Source organism: Pinus tabuliformis, chromosome 7 (assembly GCF_031772625.1).
Source record: "Pinus tabuliformis cultivar Carrire ecotype Pingquan chromosome 7, CPIR1, whole genome shotgun sequence".
NCBI lineage: Eukaryota > Viridiplantae > Streptophyta > Pinopsida > Pinales > Pinaceae > Pinus > Pinus tabuliformis.
In genome coordinates, this window is record NC_142293.1 from 472462930 (window position 1) to 472472543 (window position 9614).

The following is a 9614-nucleotide window of genomic DNA, read 5'->3' on the forward strand; positions in this document are numbered from 1 at the left end:
TTCTTCCCCGTTTTCTCCGGAACCGACAAGAACCCTATTAAAATCGTCTAAGGAATTGGAGGGGAATGCAGCGGCTCATCAGGGGATAAAGGGTTTGCAGCAGATCAAAAGGCAGAGTGAGGGAGATCTACATGCAGGATTCCAAAAACCCTTCCATGGCAGCAAGGGGAAATACGTGCCCACAGGTCCGATTCTCTCTGGAGGCCTAGAGGACATAGTTAATCTTGGAACGAATGTTGGGCAAAGTCTTGAAGGAGGTGTGGGAAGGATCGCTCCAGTTACCAGGGCTTCCATCGCCAAGGGACCGGACAGACCCAAGAAGAAAGACGGGTGGAAGGAACTCGGTTTCGAAGGCTTTCAGGATACATGGGGAAACACTGACGGAACATATCAGGGTACACAGGTAACAAATCAAACCCTATCTGAGCCCTATATTCTATCTATCAACAACTCGGTACTGGCCACACCTGAGACAAGACCACTACCCCTGATCTCTGGACCGGAACTTCAAGGAAGGATCGAGGAAAATGAGGAATCAAAAGAACATGACACAGTAACAAAGAATAAAGGGGGGAAAAGAAAAAAACAGAGAACGATCAATTCTCAGGAGATAGGAGGGAATCTGGTTTTAGGTATGGACGTGCAGATAGAAGAGGCTCTGGAGGTGGCAGAATGCACTCTGGTCGGCAGGGCAAGGGGGAAAAAATTCTCATCCGATTACATTCATTCATGGGGGAAGCAAAATTGGCAATCCGAACTCATCAGAGATTTCAGGGTAATGACCCTAGCCAAAGGATGGTTCTCGGTGCGCTTTGAGCACAAAGAGGCAGCAAAGTGGGTCATTGAGAGGAATTGGGCCTTCGGGAACATTCCGGTTCTGTTTAAGAAATGGAGCCCTCTGTTCGACGCAAACCATGAAAAAACGGATGTTTTCCCGGTTTGGGTAAGGGCACCAGGGTTACCATCCTTTCTTTGGGTCGAATCGGTCTTCAAAGCCATTGGGAACAGGCTAGGCACGTTTTTGGAGGCAGACATGTCATTCATGGAAACTCAACACAGGGCAATGGCTCAGATTCTAGTTAGTTTAAATCCAACTGGAGGGTTAGCAGAGAAGATTAATCTCCAATACAAGGATTATGTCTTCGAACAAATTCTGGACTATGAATATTTGCCTTTCCGATGCCATAGATGCCATGTCGTCGGGCATTTGGCCAAGGAATGCCCCTTGGGAAGGCGACGGAGGAGGTTTCAGAGGACGGTGGCGCACATGGAGAGAGAAAACAGTCAGAACCAGAATCGACCGGAAAAGGAAAACTCAGAGCATCAGGAGGGAGAAGATATGGAGCTAGATCAACAGCAGGGGAGGCAGACTCAGAACGTCGCAATTCAAGTTCCTCCAAGCAAAATGGAAGAAGAAGACACTGAGCCTGGGAACGAATCAACAGACTTAGAACCTCCCGAGGAAGCAGCACCGATTCAAAACCGCATCTCAGGCGAGGACTCTAAGGGTACGAGCTTAGATCCTAAAAATCCCTCTGTTTTTAATTCGAATAATAAAGATGAATGTCTGGTTCCCGATCCTCTTACAAAAAACTCTTTTCCTGTTAATAAAGATAAAAATGTAATTATAGATGGATGTAATATGGAAAGCTGTATAGAATCGATCTCTGCTGCTATTCCCTCCCTAGATCTGAATTGTGATGGGTGCTGTCCTGAACCTTCTCCCCTGGTCCCTCTCCCCATATGCCCTTATAACCTCCGATCTCAGGATAGCAAATCCGATCCCCTATCCTCGGTGGGTGGCATAGAGCAAACAATCCCTCAGAGCCAGACCAGGAAAAAAAGGGGAAGGAAATCAAACCTTTCCATGGCCCAGGTTAAAGCAAAACATGATGTGGCAGACGGGAAGCAACAGTCAATCACTGGGGCACTTAGAGCGGTGCAGGGCCCTGAAACTGTTTTAAAATGATCATAACCTCATGGAACTGTAGGGGTTTAGCCAGTAAACCCAAAAAACTGGCTCTTAGGGAGATGGTTATGAATTCCAAGGCGGATGTTCTTCTACTCCAGGAGACTCTGGGGAATGGAGTAGAAATTGAGTCGATGTTAAATGGCCTACTTCCAGGTTGGAAATTTTCAGCCATAGACTCAGTTGGTCATTCTGGAGGGATGGCTGTAGGTTACAGAGAAGGGAGAATCAAGATAAGGAACCAATGGGGAATGAGGCAGGCGATGGGAATGGAATGTCAATCTCCAGAATTCGAATTCCCTATAACAATTCTCAATATATATGGACCATGCCAGGGAAGGATGCCCTTCTGGAACAATTTGATGGCAAATTCTTTAATGAAGAGCAAATACATGGTGCTGGGTGGAGACCTTAATTTCTCATTAGGAAGAGCAGAGGCTTGGGGTCCAGCGGCAAGGGAGGATTCGCTAACAGATTTCTTCCAGAACCTATTAATAGCAAATAACCTGTTAGATGTTAACCTCATCAAGCTAAAACCGACATGGCGGAATAGAAGAGTCGGACAAGCAAGAGTGGCGAAGAGGCTGGACCGATTTCTCATAAATGAGGATCTATCTTCTATGATTCCTTTATTCAGGCAATGGGTTGAAGAGTGGGGGCCTTCAGATCATTTCCCAATTTACCTTGAACTCTCCAAGACACCCCCAAAGCCACCAGCTCCTTTCAAGTTTAATGCATCTTGGCTGCAAGAAGGCTCTTATAACATTCTTTTCAAAGAAACTTGGATTCACCCAGACAGAAGATCCACCGAGGATAAAGGATTCTTGTTCATGGAAAACCTCAAACGACTGAAGAAAGCAACAATCATATGGGCAAAAGACAGGAAGGCGAAGCAGAATGAGGAAATCTCTAGGATAAATGAGGAACTTCAAAAACTGGAGAGCATAGAGGAGGATGGCTATGCGACGCAGGAATCAAAAGAGAGAATTCTATCCCTGGAGAAACTCAAAAATCAAATTCTGCTGGCAAAGGAGGAGGAGTGGAGACTTAAGAGTAGAGCAATCTGGTTAAAAGCAGGAGATGAAAATACGAGCTTTTTCCACAATTATGCCAAAGGGAGGAAGAGCGCAAACACCATCTGGAATCTAAAAAATGATGAAGGAAGGGAAGCTAAGACGTTTGAATCTTTGTCAGCTTTTGGACAGAGACATTTCCAATCCTTATTTGCAGACCAAGGAGAGGCCACTATCGCTGAGGTCATCAAAACAACGCAATGTTTTCCTAGGTATGTGGAGGAGGCAGAAGCGGAGGAAGTTATGGACCCTGTAACAAAGGAGGAGGTGGAAAGTGTCATCAAATCAATGGCAAAAGAGAAGAGTCCTGGACCAGATGGCTGGACCGTAGAGATCTTTCTCCACTTCTTTGAGCTAATAGGAGAAGAAATAACAGAAGTAGTAGAGGAATCCAGGAAGAAAGGAGAGATCTACAACCCCTTCAATGCTACTTTCATAGCTCTCATCCCAAAAAAGGAAGCTCCGGAAACCTTCGAGGATTTTAGGCCTATATCATTATGCAACAGTATATACAAAATAATTTCTAAAGTGATAGCGCTCAGAATCAAACCAATTCTGTCAAGGCATATTTCATCTGAACAATTTGGTTTTTTGAATGGTCGGCAAATACATGAAGCAATTGGTGTGGCACAGGAGGTTCTCCACAGTGTAAAGCAGAAAAATAAGAAAGGAGTTGTCCTAAAAATAGACTTATCAAAAGCATATGATAGGATAAATTGGATTTATATCCGCCTGCTATTAACTCACATAGGCTTCAAAGTGGACTTTATCAGTTGGATTATGGGGTGTATCACAAATGTTAGCTATGCAATCCTCATCAACGGAGCAGCCACCCCTTTCTTTAAAGGACAGAGGGGGCTGAGGCAAGGCTGCCCCCTGTCTCCCCTGTTATTTCTTCTTGTTGCTGAAGGTTTGAGCCAGCTGATTCAAAAGGCCAAAAGGGAAGGTAAGGTAAAAGGTATAGAAGCGGCTGTAAACATGAATATATCTCACCTTCTTTTTGTAGATGACATTTTGGTTTTTACTAATGGTGCCTTTAATGAAATAAAGGAACTAAAAATCATATTTGATCTTTTCCTGAAAGCAACTGGAATGCAGATCAACTCCAGGAAATCACAGATTATAGTGGAAGGCCTAAACAGACAAGAAAAAGCTCAAATAAATTCCCTTTTTCCCTTTGAAACATGCAATATGGAAGCCCCATTCAAGTATCTAGGGTTCTGGCTGAAGCCGAATGCCTACAGGAAAGAGGACTGGAACTGGCTGATTGCAAAAATCGAAGCCAAAATAACTCACTGGAGTTATAAATGGCTCTCTAGAGCAGGGAGGCTGACCCTAATCAAATCTGTGCTGCTGGCCATCCCAGTCTATTGGGCTGCTCTAACATGGGTTCCTAAGGGAGTCTTGGAGAAAATAAGGAGAATTTGCAGCAGATTTTTATGGGCTGGTTCAAAAGAGAATGCGGTTCTCCCATGGGTTGCCTGGGAGAAAGTGGCAAGGCCAAAAGATTGGGGAGGATGGGGGATAAAAAGCCTTCCTGACTTCAGTCTCACATTGGCAGCCAAATCAGGGTGGAGACTTATAAAGATGGAAAATCTTTGGACGAGAGTGGTCAAAAGGAAATATATAGACCCGGTTCCATTAGAAGAATGGATCAGGTTTCCAGCAAAGTATAAAAAGAATGTCTCGGTGATATGGAAAGCTACGGTGGAGTCTTTCAAAGTGATAGAACAAGGATTGGCATGGAAGATTGGGAATGGTAGGAATGTGAAGATAGGGAAGGATCCTTGGGTCGGCTGCAATGAAAACTATGCCTTATCCCCTGGGCTCGTCCAACACTTAGAGAACAAAGGCATACACACCTTAAACCAAGTGGATAAGCTCGGACACTCAACCATTTGGGGACAAGCCTGGAAAGATGAAGAAGACCTAGAACTAGAGCATAGATGGAGGAATGAGTGGAGAACTTACATTCAGGAACTCTCTAGATCCAATGTAAGACTGAAAGATAGCAGGGACGAGTTAATCTGGGCGCATGCAGATTCGGGGGAATACTCATCAAAAAGCGGTTACAAATTCCTCATGACCAAGAAAGGGTGGGGAACTCCTGAATGGTGGCCGAAGCATCTGTGGAAACTCAAATGTCCACCAAAGTCAAAACTTCTATTTTGGTGCATACTTAAAAATAAAATCCCAACCTGGGACATCATGCAGTCAAGATATATGTACGGGCCTGGGAGATGCACCCTTTGCAAATCTGAAGATGAAACCATAAATCACCTGTTTCTTAAATGCCCAGAAACTCTCAAGATATGGGGAGAGGCAGAAAAATTACTGAATAACATGTTTGAATGGGTAGGTGATAACCTGCTAGAGGTATGGAAAAAATGGTGGCATCTATATCCTAATGGGAACATGCACAATCTACCTCTGATCATCAGCTGGGGGGTATGGATTGCAAGAAATAAGAGTATATTCCAGGATAAGGAAACCCCAATGACTGTCATAGCAATCCAAAGTGTTTCTATCTATACTAGTATTCCTGAAGCAGAGGAGAATCAATCTAAAAGACAAGACACAGGAATTCAAATAAAAGGAGTTCCCTGGGCCTTCTTTGACGGAGCTTCGCAAAATAATAGAGCAGGAGCAGGATTAGTCATCTATGAAAACACAAATCACATCCTCAAAGCCTCAGTCGGATTAGGGACCGGTTCAAATAACTATGCAGAAATGTTCGCTTTGAAACTTCTCCTCTGCTGGCTTATCCAAAGGAACACCCACACAATTCAGATCTTCGGAGACTCATTAAATGTTGTTAGATGGGTCAATGGTCAAAGTACATGCAAAAATCAAATACTTAAACCTTTGCTGGAGGAAATTCAGGTATTGAAATCCTATTTTAACAGTTTCTCTATATGTCATATTTTCAGGGACCGGAATGATTCAGCCGACAAACTTTCTAAGGAAGGTTTGCAGCAAAATCTGGGCAGCTGGCAAATTATAGAGGAAAAACAGGGACAGATCAGCAGATCAGATCAGCCGCCCCATGACTAGCATTTTGTCTCTTTTTTGCAGCGTTTTCTTTCAAAAGCTTTTAATTATCTTTCTGAAAACAATATTAAGACTTTTATATGAATACTTATATGGCAACTTACACAATATCCGCAGCTTGTAAGGGTCTTTTTCCTCTTTTGAGGAGACCCATTATTTTTTTGATGGTTGTTCTCAGCCCCTTTAAGTAAGGGTGGTCTCGGTACTTGACCGAACAGAAGGAAGGTATTTTAGATGTGCAGTTTTCCTTGCGAGGAACAGTTGCTCTCTAGCAAAAGGCAGGAAGTTTTTGTGGAAAAGACAAAAGCAGATTTTATAGCTCAATCAGAGATGCTGTAGCATATGCAACGTAAACTTTTTACTTCCTTAATAAAAAGTTTACGCTTTTTCTTCGAAAAAAAAAAAAAAAAAAAAAACAACAACAACAACAACAACAACAACAACAACAACAACAAAACACACACACAATTAGAGAAAATCCGAGGTCTAAAATGGGCCTCCTAAGGAAAATTATAAAGAAATAATGAAAATAATAAAATAAGGTTATATTACCTCATCAAATTTTGGAGTGAAAAAGAAAAAACTACTTTTTCAATTTGCATTTTCAACTTATATCCTTACGATTTTACTCAAATTTCTAGCAGGGGTACTAGTTGGATGCAAAATTTAATTTCCCATCCAAGGAGTACCCATGTTGAATACTTTTGATGTATCCTATTACAAACAATCACGTTTTTCGTTTATTTCTCATTTTTTATGTAGTTGTGTCCAACAAAGTATTCAACATGGGTACTTCTTGGATGAGAAATTAAATTTTGCGTCGAACGAGTGCTCTTGCTCGAAATTTGACTAACACTGTAAGGAGATAAGTTGATATATATATATATATATATATATATATATATATATATATATATATATATATAGTTTACTCCAAAAATGGTGAATCACCCCCATGGTTGACATCATCATCTTCAATTATATTGGTTCTTAGAAAGTTGATTTTGGTTGTACATTTTTGTATCAAAGCCCATTTTTACCTCAAAATTTACATGGGGGGAACGAAAGAAGATTCCCTTACAAGTAGAAGAGATTGTATCAATGGATCATACCTTGCATATAAATAGAGACGACTACAAATCCTTCACCTCAAAGTTCATTCCTTGCAATTCTTTCTTTAGGACAATTATTTTCCATGTTTTCCTCTCAATCCGCAGCCAACAAATTGGGCAAGTAGAGACAAAAGTGCAAATTGGGCATTCTTTTGTATGTGAAGAATAATATATTGTCATAAATTCACGTAATACCCAACAAATGATGAGATCCCCCGAGTGAAGGATACATTTTTTTGTAGGTTTCCTAGTCCTTAAAAAGTTTTTTTTTTGTTTGGAGGCTCCTTAGTCTTACATTAAGAAATTGGTTCATACTTTGGAGATTTCTTGAAATATCTATGCTTTGGTTGAAATATCTATGCTCAACAACATGTTGTGGTCAAGTTTGATCAAGTATGACCTTGTCAATAAGGAAAATGTTGGAAGTGGCATATCGCTAATGCTTATTTTGGGGGGGATATATGTGTTATTCGATATACCGATGAAAACACGATATTTTTTTTGTAATTTTGGGATATTCTAATAATTATATAGTAAATAACACATGTAACAATACATTCCATAATTAAGACTACTTACTACATGCAAAATAAAGCTTGCCAATAATACCCCATTTATAGGTTCTAAATTGAATATAATAAAATTGAATGATAATATAATTTCTCTTTTAAAACTAGTTCCTCACACACACACACACATATATCATCGAAGTTTGGATTTAGATTACTAGTCAAATAAAATTCCATTTCAGCTTTTTTTAGAGGTGAGGTGATAAAATTTATCATAATCTAGTGGTCAACTTACAATGAAAAAAAACCATTTGTTGTTATTTGTGAATGCATGCTAATTCATCACCATTATATAGGAAAACCATGTCTCTTACAATGCCCAAAGGGATGAATTCATGGATGAAAAGCGATGAGTTTTTCAGTGTTGGGTAAGGTTTAATTCCCGTGAGAGCCTAACCTTGAAGCCATGAGGGCACCTTGAGGTAGTGGTTGAATGTGTGATTGCACCTAGAGAAACAATATTTAAAATGGTTTTGTGGCCTGTGCACACATAAGTGGATTAAAGCCCACCCTCATGCACTTCTTTAAATTTTTTGAATTGGAGTAGGTAGGTTCAAATCATGTGATTTTTGACTAGGGTTTGTTGTGTATAATTGTCCATGGCTTGTTTAGTGGGAGGGGGCTCAACCCCCTCTTCCAGATAGATTATCTTAGGAGTTCATAGGAATGCTAGATCGATCAACAATTCGTCCCAAACTTCTTATCGTTCACATCCTTTTTACAACTCAACTAAAGGTAATGGAGATTTCTGTTACTCAAAGAAACCACTACTTAGAGCATTTTGGCAAGATAAATTTAAGGGCGTTGTCTACCTAAAGCAATGTAAGATCCAAAGTATGAGGTCAAATCTAACAAGATTGCAAAATACATCCAATATATGTAGGATCATGCTTTGATCTGCAAGTTCATCGGATTATGGCCCTTTCAAAGGTCCCTTATTAGTTAGATAAAAAAAATGGAACCTAAAGGGACAAATAGATCTGGAGCTAGGAGCAAAGGGCTTCTTCATAGTATTTTTTCTAGCTTGGAAGATAAAATGACGATTTTTAAAGGAGGGCCTTACTTTTTACAATGTTGGGTTCCTTATGTGATTTTGGAAAGAGTGGTACAATCTTGAGAAGCAAGACTTCCTTGCTACCCCGATATGGGTTTAACTCTTTTCTCTTCCAAAGGAATATTGAAAGGAAGAAATCCTTGAAGGCGTTGGCAATGCCATTTGTAGCTTTATCAAGGTTTCCGAGGCAACTAAGAGAGGGAGATACAAATCCTATAGAAGGGTCTATGTCTATATGAATATTTCACTGCCTCTTCCAAATTCAATAAACATTTATTATCAGGATAATCTTTGTAAACATAAATTGGATTATGGAATATCTCATTCAGATGCATGCATTGTAATGAATATGGGCATCTTTCTAGAGACTATCCTCTAATTGCAAACGATTTACCAATAGATCAATCAACTCACAAAGAACATGAAGGTTTTGGAAAATTTCCCAAAAGGACAAGGAGTTTGAGACCTCAACGAATGACAAATTCTGATCAAAACCCCATACCTAGAAACAAGTTCATGTCTCTCTTCTTTGAACACGACCCTAATGTAATAATTTAATCAATCAATCCCCCAACTAGCCGTTAGAAGTATTCCCAACTCTTTTTCGCCCCTAATAGAGCTTGAGAAAAAGAATCTTAAAGGTAATCTGCAAAATTCTTTGCCAAAGTAGCCAACTAACTCAGTAATGGAAGAAGATGAGATTAAATACCTCCTATAAGACATGGATTTGAATATTACATGATTGCTCACAGAAAAACTCGCCTCAATAACAATTCACAATCAATA